This window comes from Leopardus geoffroyi, chromosome A2, assembly GCF_018350155.1.
Source record: "Leopardus geoffroyi isolate Oge1 chromosome A2, O.geoffroyi_Oge1_pat1.0, whole genome shotgun sequence".
Taxonomy (NCBI): domain Eukaryota; kingdom Metazoa; phylum Chordata; class Mammalia; order Carnivora; family Felidae; genus Leopardus; species Leopardus geoffroyi.
Window position 1 is genome coordinate 62,911,327 of NC_059331.1, and position 14,751 is coordinate 62,926,077.

At 49.4% G+C, this 14,751-nt stretch overlaps 1 long non-coding RNA gene across 1 annotated transcript in view; it reads right to left on the minus strand.

Annotated features, from left to right (window-relative positions):
* LOC123607620 overlaps positions 1 to 13,082 on the minus strand; it is a 19,072-nt gene extending 5,990 nt beyond the window's left edge. Inside the window, exons 1-2 of the long non-coding RNA XR_006716811.1 lie at positions 13,026 to 13,082; positions 7,649 to 7,655 (exon numbers count right to left, since the gene is read on the minus strand). This is a non-coding gene — a long non-coding RNA (uncharacterized LOC123607620). The remainder of the gene's footprint in view (positions 1 to 7,648; positions 7,656 to 13,025) is intronic.
* Between the last annotated feature and the right edge of the window lie 1,669 nt (positions 13,083 to 14,751).

A 14,751-nucleotide genomic window follows, 5' to 3' on the forward strand; every position in this document is an offset into this window, starting at 1 on the left:
GTTGGTATATATTGTTCATGGGACTTTCTTATGATTGTTGGTATTTCTGTCTTACCAGTTGTAATATCTCCTCCTCACTTCTGATTTTATTGGCATCTTTCTTTTCTTCTTAGTTTAGCTAAAGGTTTGTCAATCTTTAAAAAAAAAAAAAACACCTCTGAGTTTCCTTGATATTTTCTGTTGTTTCTCTTTCCATTCATTTCTTTGAACTTTGTTATTCCTTCTTTCTGGCAACTTTGGGCTCAGCTTCTTCTTTTTCTCGTTCCTTGAGGTGTAACATGAGGTTGTTTACTCAAGATCTTTCTTTTTTTCTTCATGTAGATGTTTATTGCTGTGAACTTCCCTCTTAGATCTGTTTTGTTGCATCACATAAGTTCTGGTCTGTTATAGCTCCATTTTCATTTGTCTCCAACACTTGTAACACAAACCCAAAAGAATACGGGGTGCCTGGTGGCTCAGTCGGTTAAGCGTCTGACTCTTGGTTTTGGCTCAGGTCATGATCTCACAGGTTACTGGAATCGAGCCCTGCATTAGGCTCTGTGCTGACAGCACGGAGCCTGCTTGGGATTCTCTCTCCCTCCCTCTCTCTCTTTTTCTCTCTCAATAAATAAATAAACATTTTTTTTTAAAAATCAGTTAAAGGGACTCTTACTCTTCCCTAAAAGAAATTTGGAGGGTTCTGTGTGTATAATTTACAGGAATGTGATCATTAATATTCTTTTCAGAGAGGGGATTTGGCTTATCCCTCTGAATGATAGTACTTTTGCCTGAAGAACGAATGATGCTTGAGAAACAGAAGAGAATTGAATGACAACATTAAAATAGGTTTTTTTCACCTGTACATATTTTACAAATTTCATGTTTTCATGTAAACAGTGGATATTCTTATACAGTAGGTGCATATGTGTGTACACAGAAGTTGTTAGAAAAGGGGGAAAAGGGGCGCCTGGGTGGCGCAGTCGGTTAGGCGTCCGACTTCAGCCAGGTCACGATCTCGCGGTCCGTGAGTTCGAGCCCCGCGTCGGGCTCTGGGCTGATGGCTCAGAGCCTGGAGCCTGTTTCAGATTCTGTGTCTCCCTCTCTCTCTGCCCCTCCCCCATTCATGCTCTGTCTCTCTCTGTCCCAAAAATAAATAAACGTTGAAAAAAAAAAAAAAAGAAAAAAGAAAAGGGGGGGAAAAAAGGTCAAACATTTGTGAGGATATTTTCTCTGCTATTAAAAAAAAACAGTAGGGACGCCTGGGTGGCTCAGTCGATTAAGTGTCCGACTCTTGGTTTTTACTCAGGTCATGGCCTCACAGTTTGTGAGTTTGAGCCCTGCATTGGGTTCCATACTGACAGCACAGAGCCTACTTGGGATTTTCTCTCTTTCCCTCTCTCTCTGCATCCCCCCCCCCAAATAAATAAACAAACATTTAAAAACATATACGGTAAAACTGAAAGTACATTGTACTGAATTCAAATTTTGAATTTTAATTTACTCTGAAAGTATGTGAAAACACAATTCTCTATCGTTTACCTTTAAATTCATATTTGGCTTTAGTTTTTGTTTCTTCACTTTGGACACTCATTAGAATTATGTGTTACCTTTTATTCCTAGTTTACTAAGAGGCTTTATCATAAAGTTGAATTCCATAATATATTCTTCCTGTGTCTATTTAAATGATCACGTACTCTTTACTTTTTATGCTGTTATCGTGAATTATACTATTTTCAAATATTAAAAAAATCTAACTATTAGAATAAAACTGACTTCATCATGATGCATTATCCTTTTTTATTTATTGCAAGGTTGGTTCAGTTAAGGTTTTTTGGTAATTTTTGCATCAAAGTGAAATTAGACATGATTTCCCTATCTCTTATTGGTGTAGTCAGCTTTTTATATCAAGGATAAAGCTCAAAAAAATAAAAGAAGAACAGGGAATGAGTCCCTTTTTTATCTATTTTCTGGAAAAGTTTAAGTAGAATTAAAAACATTTATTCCTCAAATATTTAAAAACATTTCTACCAGAATTTTTTTTTTTTTTTGGCCAGGCTGATTTCTACTATAAGTCTATTTCTATCAAACTTAAAAGATTACTCTGATTTTCCATTGGGGGCGGGGATAAGTTCTTTTTTATTTTAGAGAGAGAGAGAGAGAGCAAGAGAGTGCATACTAATGGGGAAGGGCAGAGAGAGAGGGAGAGAGAGAATCTCAAGCAGGCTCCACACTCACCACAGAGCCTGACATGGGGCTCAGTCCCATGACCCTGGGATCATGACCTGAGCTGAAATCAAGAGCTGGATGCTCAACCAACTGAGCCACCCAGGTGCCCCAATTGGGATAAAGTTCTTTATATGATTCCATGACCTTATGACATAAGTCATAGGTCATATGACCTATAACTCCATCTCTGGAACGCCTTTGGTTCTGGTTTTGTTTTTTTCTCTGCTAGTTGTTAATAGTCTTGTCTCTTCATTTATCTTGTCATTTTTTTGTGACCTAAATCATTATTGAATATAAAAAGCTATAAAATAATTCGGACTCAGGGATAATGGTTTATTCATTTAGAGAAAGTTGATATTTGCATCTGGCACGTGGATGGGGCACAAACAATGTTGAATCACCTTAAAACCAAATCCAGGGATGAAGAACATTTGAAGCTGGTCCTTGTGAGCCTCATCCGGGGCTATCTGGCCCTCACACATCAGGTTCAGTCATCTGGGGTCTCCACCCAAAGCTACTGCTCCCTACATAGGTCATGAATTCCCCATTTTGCCTGCATGGCCTCTGGAGTCTTTCACATGCTGTCCTCAGCTTCTCAGTCTCTCAGATCCCTTTCAGAACCAGTCAATATTCTGAGTGGAAGTGAGGCCCTGAGTATCACTGCCCCTTCTTGGGGCTTCTGGTTTCCCCCAGCATTTGGCCACATAATTCATCTCTGCCTCATCAGAGTCTCAGAGACATTCAGATTTTACTTGTTGTCGTGCAGATTTGCCAATGATCATGGTGGGAGGGCTGATCCAAATTACCAAGTCTCTAATTACTAGAAGCAGAAGACCAGGAATAAAATTTCATATGCTACTAAAACACTTGATAAAGTAAAATCACTTAACTCAATTTGTATTTCCTCAGCGCAAATTTGATACATTTAAATATCTTACATGCTTTGAAAGTTCACCAATGTTCAGAAAATTGAATGGGATAGCCATGCGTAAACTTCTAAATAACTTGAGATACTTAAAAAGTATGAATAAATCCTTAAAAGGATGAAAACAGAGTCCACTTCCTTCAATCAAGCAGCATAGATTGTTCCAGATCCTTACAAATCATGATATTTTCCACTCATAGTCATTCTCATGCCCACCGTTGGCCATTTGGCTCTTTTTCGAATCCTTTTGCGTTTGGATCCTAGGCTGCCATTTTCTTATTTTCTTCCAGCCATGTCACTCCTTTTCAGTCCAAGCTGGCCCCTCTCCTCCTCCACCTCTGAATACTGCAATTCTCCAGGCTCGGTCTCTGGCCCCCCTTGTTCTTCCACTATCTTTTCCCAGTTGGCCTCACCTACTTTCATGCCTGACATGTCGCCTCTAACTAAATCCTTCCACATTCTCGGATCTCTCCTATGAGTCTTCTTGCTAGGAATGTGCTTAGAGATAGATGGCCTGCACATACCTGTTCAATAGACCTACAAAGTGTATCCTGCTGAAAGATAGGACATTGGCTCACAGTGGTTAAAATCACGGACTTTGAAGCCAGTCTCTAAGTTCCTATCTTCTATGTCACTGAGTAGACTTGGGGCTGTAGGCATGATGCTCGATTCCTCTGTGTTTCTGCATTTGTGAAACAGAAGAAATCATAACATCTAACTCACAGATATTTTGGAAGGAGTAAACAAATTAATATGTGCAAGTCAGTGTAATGTTTATTGAGTCTTGAGAGACAGACAGAGACAGAGCACAAGTGGGAAGGGGCAAAGAGAGAGAGAGGCACGGGATCGGAAGCAGGCTCCAGCCTCTGAGCTGTCAGCATGGAGCCCGACGTGAGGTCATGCGGTGTATCTTGCAGGCACAGCCTCGTGGGATGTGGCCTTTGCACAGAAGTGTCCTCAGAGCTGGGACAGAAGGCTGTGGAGTTACCTGCCGTGTAAGGCGCACAGATCTGGCTTGGTCACGAAGAAAGAACTTGGTCCACAGCACCAGCCCAGGAGCAGTGCACGTATCTGGCCGGACTTTCCCGTGTTGTGCCAGAGCAAGCCAAGCAAATTTCAGCACAATCACCTTCTGCTTTTGTTGAATGGAAATACCCGTGAAAGTATCTGGATCCACATCCAAACTGATTGTCAGTGGGTTAAATATAAGTATGCGGTAGATCCCCAAGGACAGGATGTTCTGTCCTGCTCGCCGTTGGGTCACTGTGCTTGGTTTCGGGTCCCCGGCAAAGCGCCAGATGTTAAGAGGAGACCCCAGATGCCAAAGGAGTCTGGGAAATATTTTAAACAACGCGCGGCGGGTGCTTAGTGTGGAGGAACCAACCATGGGTGGGAGGCGGTAGACGCCCTCCCGAGCAACGGTTTGATGTGTCACAGCCTGGAGTCAAGGTCAGGAGGACAGTCCGTTGGTTGGAACTCTCCCCGTCTGGATACAGATTTTGCAAAAGACTGAGGTGGGGACAGAATTGAAGCAGGGTCTACAGACCTGCGTGGTGGCATATTAGGACTATCCACAAGGGGCTGGATGCTCACGGCAATGGGCTCTCGTGGGGGTTTGCACTCCTGCATTGGGCCTGTAAAGTATGCCCCTGCATCACGCGTTGCTTTAAAAGCCTGATGGCCTCAGAACCCTGCTCTTGCCACTGGAATTACCAGGAATCTCTTTCAAAGCGAGAGCTTCGTTTTCCTAACTTTTTTTCTCAGCCTCTGCCAGCTTTGCAAACTTTTTATTTGTCCCTTTATTGTTTATTTCGCATTTTGTGTTTGGTTTAAGCACATAAGGGTGAAGCACTCAACTGTGTTTTTCAGACATTTGGGTGCTATCGCGTTACATCACAGATACCCAGTGTGGCTGAGTAAACGTCCGCCTTCCAGAGTCAGCCTAAACAAACAAAAACAACAGCCCTAAATATTTCCTCTGCAGAGCCATTGCTGTGGCGCTCTCTCCTGAAGCCTTAATCCTGATCTTAAACATTTGCCGTCCTAAATTAAGCACAGTTATGTCTGTAATCTTACTATCTGTTTTTCTTCATGCTCATCATAAATGCCAAAGGGTAATTCTTCCTAGAAAAATCAATCTTTTGTGATAACATACAATGTGTTTTTAATTAATGCAGTTGCCTGATGCTGGCAGACCAGAAGCATCCTATCGTCGACGCTGGGGGAATTCGTGCAGGGTCCTGTCTGTGCGTGCCGAGCCCTGGAGCCAACGAAAAACCTTCTGTCATTAACTTCTCTGCTTAACTAGCCTACTTATTAAGAACCCAGCCATCAGTCATGCTGGATAAGCATATCAAGATATAAGGAGACGCCAGGAGTTGATGAAATACTTTGGCGAGTTTTGTTATAATAACTTGTGGTTCGTCTCCAGTGTGGAGGGGGGGGAAAAAGCCATTTGCGATTGCTCAATATTTTGGGGCAAAATGCAACTGTCATCTGAATCCAGAGATAGGAAAGAGGAGTCTTGTTTATTTGGCTGTGTTTGCTTGGTTTTGAAGCTGAAAAGTGGTCTCTCAGTTGGGGAGCAGTGGGACAGCCTGGGTTCGGTCACTTGTCCTATTTTAATGGCTGAGACCTGGTACCAGTCACCTGGCCTCTCACAAACTCTCTCCCCAACCCCTCCTCCCCAGTAAACTGAGGCCACGAGTTCCCATTCATGGTGGACCCAAGAAGGAAAGGGCTGGAAGTCCGTTGTAAACCATGAGGACAGGGCCGTTGCTATGCTATTCTTTCTTAATTTGATGATCATTTTTTTACTCTTGCAGAAAACAGCATTCCTAAGTGTTCATGAAAAGGAAGAGTTCTCAGATTAGCCTCATTGTTTTGATTGTGAGATTTCAGGTTTCGGTGTGGAAGCCTGGTCTACAAAGGTTCCTTTCTTCTCCTCCCCCCGCGGCCCCCTCTGCCACCCCAAGTGCCGCCAGAATAAAATGTAGGCATGAATGCAGGGAATTTTTTGACAATGGAGCAGAGAGACTTTTATTGTTTCAGAAAGCACTTCCTGAACACATTTATAACCACGCAGCCAATAAAATGACGGGTTCAGAGATAAGTATACTGGAAGGAAACAGACCATTGCAACACATGTCAACCCCCCTGGAACCACTCTCGTATTCCCAAGCATAAATTCTACATTAATACAAAGTCAGAATAAGAGTTCCCCATTGTTGCTTACACAATAGTGACCAAGCAGAGGGGAGAGGGCTTGAATTAATCGTTTTCAATCATGTAAATATAGCCCAGTTTGACTCCTAGGCATTGAGCAGTCCTTTAACGTGGGAAGGACAAAATCATACTCCAGGAGACCGGCTATTGAATCCAGCGTAAACACCTTCACGTGATGGAAATAGGAAAGTGAAGTAAATGACGTAACTATAGATAAATGACAATAACGTAAAGATATTGCACAATAAGAATAGCAACATCTACAGATGAGGGAATTTATGAAGACAAGCGAAGGAAACCAGGTAAAGGGAATTTGCAAAGATGTAAGTGGACAACGGCAATGCCTGCTCCCAGTTGTGTGGGCACAGGAGGGGATGAGCCCCACTTTATCTTCTAGGGTGAAGCTGAATTACCAGCCTCCATGCAAATGTTTCAAAACCAGGCCGTGTTGGCTCCCCAGCGTCTACATGGCCACACCCGGGCCACCTTTCACAGCCCACGTGAAACCCAGTGTTGTCCCCAGACTGTCCGCTTGACCCCCTGTACTCTCTCTCCTTCCAGTGCGCTCTCTCTTGGTGATCTCCATGCTAGCCGAATCTAAAATGGACTCCCTTTAAATCCCCAGGGTCTCCAGGCAGTACTCCCATGGGCCCACGGTAGCCCATGTGAAATGGATCGAAGGACCAAAAAGTTGAGGTCTTGAGATGCATAGCCGCGTGTGTCTTGCAGGCTGAGCAAGAGGCAATTCAACGTAGGGAAACTCGCCTCAGGCCCTTCAGGCTCTTCCTGAATGCTGACCGGGCACACGCACACAGACCAGACAGGAGCAGGTGGACGGCCAGCGTTCAGTGCTAAGGAACGGGTGTCAATTAATTTGCTGATTGTACTAAAGGATGAGAACTTTCTGGTCTAGGACTATAGAGACCTGATCACTCTAAGTAGCCGGAGGAAGTGATGGAGACCACACAAAATGTCCCGGGTCTGAGAAAAGCACAGTCAGGGCCAGCTCAGCAGACCCCAACGAGCAGGCTCAGAAGGGATCCCCGTCTACTCCAGAACAGGGGCATTTCCGGGGATGCTCAGAAGCCATCGCTGAGAAGGCAATTCGTACATAATATTTAAGCCCTGCAATAAAATATTCATCACTTTCTATGAATCAAAACGAGAAAGAATTCAATAGTCAAATGTAGGCAGCCATCGTTTCATTACGTGGGTCTGATCACTGTTGATTAAGGGTCCTATTTGAACCCATGACGTATCGAGTTCAAGAACTCCAGAGATGTGTTCATTCACTCTTACACTCACTCACTTGTTTAACCTAGACCTAGTGAATACATCAGCCAGGCAGTGTGTACATGACAAAGGAAAGAGAGAGGAGTGTCCCTGTCCACATAGAACCGACTTCCACAAACGTGGAGGAAATTGACCACATTTTTGGGGTTTCTTTTGTACCCTGTTACAGGAGGAATCTTCCGCCATGGCACCCGGGCTCTGCCATGTGACGTCTCAGGGCTGGCAGAGTCGGAGGAAACAGGAGATCTGAGGAGTAACTGATTGGGTGACCAGGTGAAGTGTCCGGAATGGACCCTGTCCCCCCACCCCTCCGATTGCCACTCTTCAGGTGCGTGAGTCTCAGGTGTGACCTAGAAAGCTTTGGATACCAGCGATGACCTCGCAGAGGGGATGGGGGGCTTTTACAGCCCTGAGGACATGTTACCAAGAAATCTGAAGAAAACATGCTTAGGCCTGTGGTCCCCCCACCGCATCCCGAAAGTCATGCCCACTGCCCACGCCAGAAGCAGCAATCCTGTTAGCAGAGGCTGGGGTCCCTCGCACACAATCAGCTCTCCCCATCGTCCTATGGAAGTTTGCTCAAATGATCTCCTCCATCTAATTTCCTATGTCCAAATAAAAAGAGAAAAATCAAAACTCACCAAAAAAAAGAGAATATTAAACAGGAAAAAAAAACCCTCAGCAAACAAACAGAAAAACAAAATTTCGTGGAAAAGTTATGTAATAATAGGTTAATAAGTATTTAACACAAACATAAACATACTTCAGTAGAGAGACCTGAGACGGTTGTTATATATCTATGCTGAGAATAAGCATCAGGGGCATCTGGGTGGCTCAGTTGGTTGAGTGTCCAACTCTTGATTTCAGCTCAGGTCGTGATCCCAGGGTCATGAGATCAAACCCTGTGTCAGGCTTCACACTGAGGATGGAGCCTGCTTGGGATTCTCTGTCTGTCTGTCTGTCTCTCTCTCTCTCTCTCTCTCTACCCCACCCCCCCCATTCTCTAAAATAAAAATAATAATAAAATAAAAATAAAAATAAAAATAAGCTTCAACAAGGAAAGAATCTGTATTTATAAACATCATTAGTAACGTTGAAAAGGACAAAAGAAAAATGGGGCGCCTGGGTGGCGCGGTCGGTTAAGTGTCCGACTTCAGCCAGGTCACGATCTCGCAGTCCGTGAGTTCGAGCCCTGCGTCAGGCTCTGGGCTGATGGCTCAGAGCCTGGAGCCTGTTTCCGATTCTGTGTCTCCCTCTCTCTCTCTGCCCCTCCCCCGTTCATGCTCTGTCTCTCTCTGTCCCAAAAATAAATAAATGTTGAAAAAAAATTAAAAAAAAATAAAAATAAAAATAAAAATAAGCTTCAACAAGGAAAGAATCTGTATTTATAAACATCATTAGTAACGTTGAAAAGGACAAAAGAAAAAAACAGCTGGCCCCAAAGGCCAAGTAAACCTGGTACAAAATTCGATTTGGGAACACAAATGAAGGGAGATGAATAATCAAATGAAAGCAGAAATTGAATAAGTAGGAAAGCTGAATGAACTGTCGTCTGCAGGGAAAGTGAGAGAGGTTGGAAGTCCGGAAGGAAACGTAAGACAGACAGGTGTCCCTGGGACACAGACGGAGAGCCTCGGGTCACAACGGAAGTCTTGTGTGGGGGCGGCTGCGGAGCACAGGGTTGTGCAGAGGTCACACGGAAACGGGGACACAGACAGAGAGGCTTGTGGCTGGGGCGTTTGCTGACCTCAGTGTCCCCCAACCTCGCAGGGAGGGCCACGGGGCTTTAGATTCATTCCACCGTAACACCACCGGCTGGAACTGAAAGGCACAGAGGTGGTGGACAACGACACGAAGCCCCCAGGGGGGCGGTGTGGGGACAGGGCCCCGGGCACACACACCCCTTCCTCTGCTGTGTAAACACAAACCAAGGCCCTGCTGTGTAGGCATTTTGCAGGCATGCTTAGGGTCCCCGCTCAGCCGGGCCTGGGACAGGGGTCACCCAGGAGGTGAGCCCTTCCGAAGCGACACGTTCGCCTCAGCCGGGAGCAGAGGGGACCCCGTGACGTCCATCGGCGCCGCGAGCTGCCCACTGGGGGCGGCCGGGCCCAGGACCTGCGCACAGGCAGCCTCCAGAACGCAGAGCTATCGGGCAAAGGTGGACTTGAGTCCTGTGGGAGGTGAGCGAGCTCGGTGAGGACCTGCTCCCAGCTGGATGGTGGCTCCGGAGGCTCAGACCCGAGCCTGCGGCCACTCTGCACCTGGGAGACCATGAGACTATAGCTGTGCTTTTAAGGCCACTGGTGTGTGCTAATTTGTCACCCAGCAGGAAGCAGGCTGAGAAAATGGGTCCAGAGACCAGTCGTTCCTTACAGAGAAAGGAGGGGTCAGAGCCCAGGAGCTGCAGAAGGAGCCGGGAAGAAGCGTCCCGGGGAGCAGGACAGGGCCCAGCCGGCAGGTCTGAGGCCCTTTGCCCTGTCCCGCTTCTCCCCTGCTCAGCACAAGAGCCTACAGTGGTCGTCCTGTGGTGGGCCCACGTCTGTGAGTCCCGTGAAGGAGGGACAGATGAACTGCATCTGATTCAGCCTGTAGGGGGGCCTGGGGGCACCTGGGAGGGACATGCGGAGCTTGTGGTCAGAGGTCTGACTGTCCCACGTTCACTGTGGCCTGTTCAGTGGTGTTCTCTGCTCCACAACGCCCCCCCCCCTGGGGCCCCGCCCCAAGGCCCCAGGTGGCCTTTGTAGAGGTCCCACGGGGAGGAGTCAGGGGTCAGTTAGAGGAGACCCCAGTCCTACAGGCCCCTCTGGGCACTCTCTGTCTCTGTTTCTGTGTTTCTCCCTGTCTCTCTCTCTCTCTCTCTCCTTCACCCATGTGAGAAGCCCCCACCTGCCCAACCAGACACAAAGGATAAACACAGCCTAGCTGTGCCACTAGCAAAATTGATGGTTCATGGTTCTTCTTTCCTTTTTTAAAAAACTTTTTTTAAGTTTATTTACTTTTGAGAGAGGGAGTGCAAGCGGGGGAGGAGCAGAGAGAGAGGGAGACACAGAATCCAAAGCAGGCTCCAGGCTCTGAACTGTCAGCACAGAGCCCGACGCAGGGCTCGAACCCACAAACCGTGAGTTTATAACCTGAGCCGAAGTCGGACGCTTAACCGACTGAACCACCCAGGTGCCCCTCCTTTTTTTTTTTCTTAATGTTTGTTTATTTATTTTGAAAGAGGGAGAGCACACAAACAGAAGAGGGACAGAGAGAGGGAGAAAGAGAATCCCAAGCAGGGTCTACACCATCAGCCTGGAGCCCTACTCGGGGCTTGATCTCATGACCTTGAGATCATAATCTTTGCAGAAATCAAGAATCACTGAGCCATCCAGGCACCCCGGTCCACGGTTCTCTAAAAGCACAATCAGAGGCACGGAGGTTAAGCAGTTGAGGCCATGAGGACTTGCAGAAGGGCCGACTGGGGCCACCGCAAGGTGCGGCCTTTCCCCCTAGCTGGCCTCCCGAGATGCGTCCAGGCGAGGCTTCTGGGCTGGGTGCCGGGGAACACGCTGGCCTCCCGGCTCCATTAGGAAGGGACCCGGCTGCCTCCCTTTGGTGCAGTTCCTGCTGGTAACTCAGTTCCTTGAGTGGGTTTTGTCCCCACTTTGCAGCAGAGACAGGGCCACACAGATTTGCGCAGGGGAGGCCCCAGGGGTGGAGGAGGAGAGCCCTTCACGGGCCCCGGGGCTCCTCTAGGATATCCCACCCGCCGCTTCCCCAGAGCGACAGCCCTCGTGGTTCCCCCACAGATGGCAGAGCCAGGGGCAATGACAGGTGCCGGGAGGACTGGCTTCTGGACGCACTCCAACCACAGGGCCAGCCGCAAAACCCGGTTGGAGCGTGTGGGAGCCCTCTCGCCCCCGACACCTGGAAAACCACAGGCCATTTTCATAAAATGAAAAAAAAAAAAAAAACCAACAGATAAGACCTGAAGTGATTGTTCACATGGACACTTCTAGAACTGCGGGAGCCCCCAGAGAACGCCTATGGCAGAAACGGAATCTTTGTGCGTAAGCGGTTAAGACAAATGCCCACAGGCTCCCGGGCCACCTTGAAACCTTGATGAATCCCAGGCGGTTAGGAAGTGCCGAAGGCAGAAGGCACACAAACATCTGTATTTTCTCTGAACTCATGAGTCATAAAAAGTAACCATTTTCACGTGTGCCTTATCTTGTTCTCATCTGGGGGCCGCCCCTCCGCGCACACAGCGCTTGCTTTCCACCTTCGCCGTGTGGCTGTGTGACTCGATCAGCTCGAACTCCCTCTCTGGTCTGTTTTCTCTCTGCTAACCGACCGCGAGTCGTTCTGTGAGGCCACGTTACAGTCGCAGACCAAATGCCCTCCACGCGTGGTCAGAGCTCTGTGTGTCTTTCTCCCTCTCTCCACAAAATCTACTTAAAAAAATAATAACAATCCTTCCTTGTAGCTGAACGCACTCTGAAAATGGACTTCCCTTCCTCCTTCCCTACTTAGTCCCGCTGTCCGCAACCGCGGCGGGCCATCTGGGCCTGTGTGGCGGTGCTGGCTTCCGGAGGGTCCCCCAGGCAGGGGGTGCAGCAAAGTGGACCCCGAGAACCCGCTGGTTCGGCCAAAGCTGGCCGGACTTTGGACTTGGCGGCCCCCTGGCCGTTCCCGCCTGCTGGCAACCCACCCTCGGGAGCCTCGGAAGTACTGTGCCCGGAAGTCTCAGGTGCACTTCCTCAGCCACTGAAAGTGCACGTGGTCAGCCGTGACCATGTTCCCGCCTCAGGGAACGCACTCTGCCAATCACATGGCTTCGCTTTGCAGACGTGGGCAGGTGACGGGGGCTTTTGCACTTGCTGCTTAGCGGCACGATGCGTGGGTGCATGGAATTAAACATTTCCTGAAGTCTAGAACATAATGTTTATGTGGCCAGCAGAGGTGTCCGAACGTGGCCCGTTCCTGGGGAATCCTAAAAGATCTCATCGGAAGGCTGGAGAGAGAAACACGTTGGGAGGCCAGAAATGTACAAAATGGAAATGCTGGAGTCTCTAGAATTTACAGCACCTGTGTTATTTGTGAGGGCAACTATACCAAAGCAGCACACATCACTCTTCACATCCCGGAGGCTGGAAGGCTGTGATCCAGGCGTGGCCGCTCCTGGACGTGCCTTCTCCCCGAGTCCTGCCAGGGCCGTCCCTCTGTGCCTGTCTGTGTCCTGATCTCCTCTTTTTTTTTTTTTAAGCATTTATTTATTTATTTTCAGAGAGAAAGAGGAGGGTGCACAGGGGAGGAACAGAGAGAAAGAGAGACAGAGAATCCCAAGCAGGCTCCACGGGGTCAGTGCGGAGCCCAACATGGGGCTTGATCCCACAAACCGTGAGATCATGACCTGAGCCGAAATCAAGAGTTGGACACTCAACCAGTTGAGCCCCCCCAGGCGTCCCCTGATCTCCTCTTGTAAGGATGCCCTTCAGATGGGATGAGGGTCCACCTTAACGGCCTCTTTTAACCTGAAGGTCTCTGTGAAGGCCCTCTCTCCACATGGAGTCATATTCCGAGGTGCTGAGGGTCAGAGCTTTAACGTAAACATTTGGGGGGACACAACTGAGACCCAGCTTGAGCATCAAACAGCTTTGGTTGTTTACAGGGTACGTGACGAACACCAGGAGCCACTGACAATGGAGGAAAATATTTTTCTCTGTGACAGAATTCAGGACAGCAGGCAGTGGTCCCTAACGAAAAGCGTCTCCATTGGGTTGAGGTAGAAAGCTCTATTCGCTCCAGTGCCTCACAGACCAGAAGGGAGAAACCCCCATCCTTAGTAAGCTTCTGCTGGCTCAGCGAGGGCCCCGTCACAGCCTGGTGGGAGGCAGGGCCCCGTGCTCGCTGAGCACCACGCACGGGCAGGGATGAGTCGGGGAAGGGAAGGAGGTCTCGCTTCTTCCGGGCCTCGAGCTCCCAGGTAAGAGAGAACAAATGGGGAGTGAGTGAGCTGGGAGGGAGGTCCCCCCAGGGAAAGTGGTAAAGTGACTGGGGAGTTCCTGGAATGTTCCAGAAAGGACCGAGTGATCTGGCGTCTGGCGGAGGGCAGGAGTGCTGCCTCAGCAGGGGTGCAGCCCACAGCCTCCCACCCTGCTCCCCAGGGCCAGTGCGAACCCAGATAGTGGGGCCAGCCTGTGGGAAGGCACCGCCCGCCATCAGCAGGGCCACAGCCTGGGGACCAGGGTAAGGGTGCCGGCTGACGCGCAGGGGCCGGGAGGACGAAGGTCAGCCCGGAGCAACAGCTTTGAGCTACAGGAGCCCCACGGGCCTGCGGCACCGGGAGCGGGAGCAGCAGGCCGGTGGACACGGGTCAGCGCGAGCAGCCTCGCCCCAGGATGGGGGTCCGGCTCCCCGCACGTGCCGCGGCCCCTCGAGAGGGGTGCTCGGCAGGCCCCCGAACAGGCCGGCCCTGTCTCACGAATCCTCAAGGGAAGCGTGGAGACACACGGCGGCATGGCATGATCTCTAAATTTTGGAAGCAAATTCAAATGAAAAACTCAGGGCCTCACACAGTTCCCAGCTGGGCATCTCCCCTGCCCTGCCTGCTGCCAGCCTTGGACCCACCAGCAAGGTCTGCTCTCAGGCGGTGCCCGCAGGGAAACTGTGGATGTCGCCACCGACCAGTGCTGGGCAGCTCCCGTCCTCCATCCTGGCCACACTGTCCTCCTCCCAGCTCCTCATCACCCTGGACGACGTGAGGACGCTGGCGGCCCCGTCCTCCCGGCTCCCGCATCTCCCCGGATGTGCACAGGTTGCATCAAGCACGGGAGACTGTGATCTGCGTCCCTGCAGCCCCACTGCCTCAGGGTCAGGCCCTCTGCACACTGTCCCCCTCCTAGGAAGGACCCCTCAGGCCACACCCACACAGAGCGTGCACGGCACCCGGAGAGTGCACCTGCGATTGTGGCTGCCACGGGCCCTCTGGGCAGTGGTGGATCATGCTGGAAGTACTGGCAGGAGGGTCACCTATTGCTCTTCAGACCACAGACCACAGATCACAGGCCACAGACCACAGACTGCAGACCACAGATCACAGACCACAGACCACAGACTGC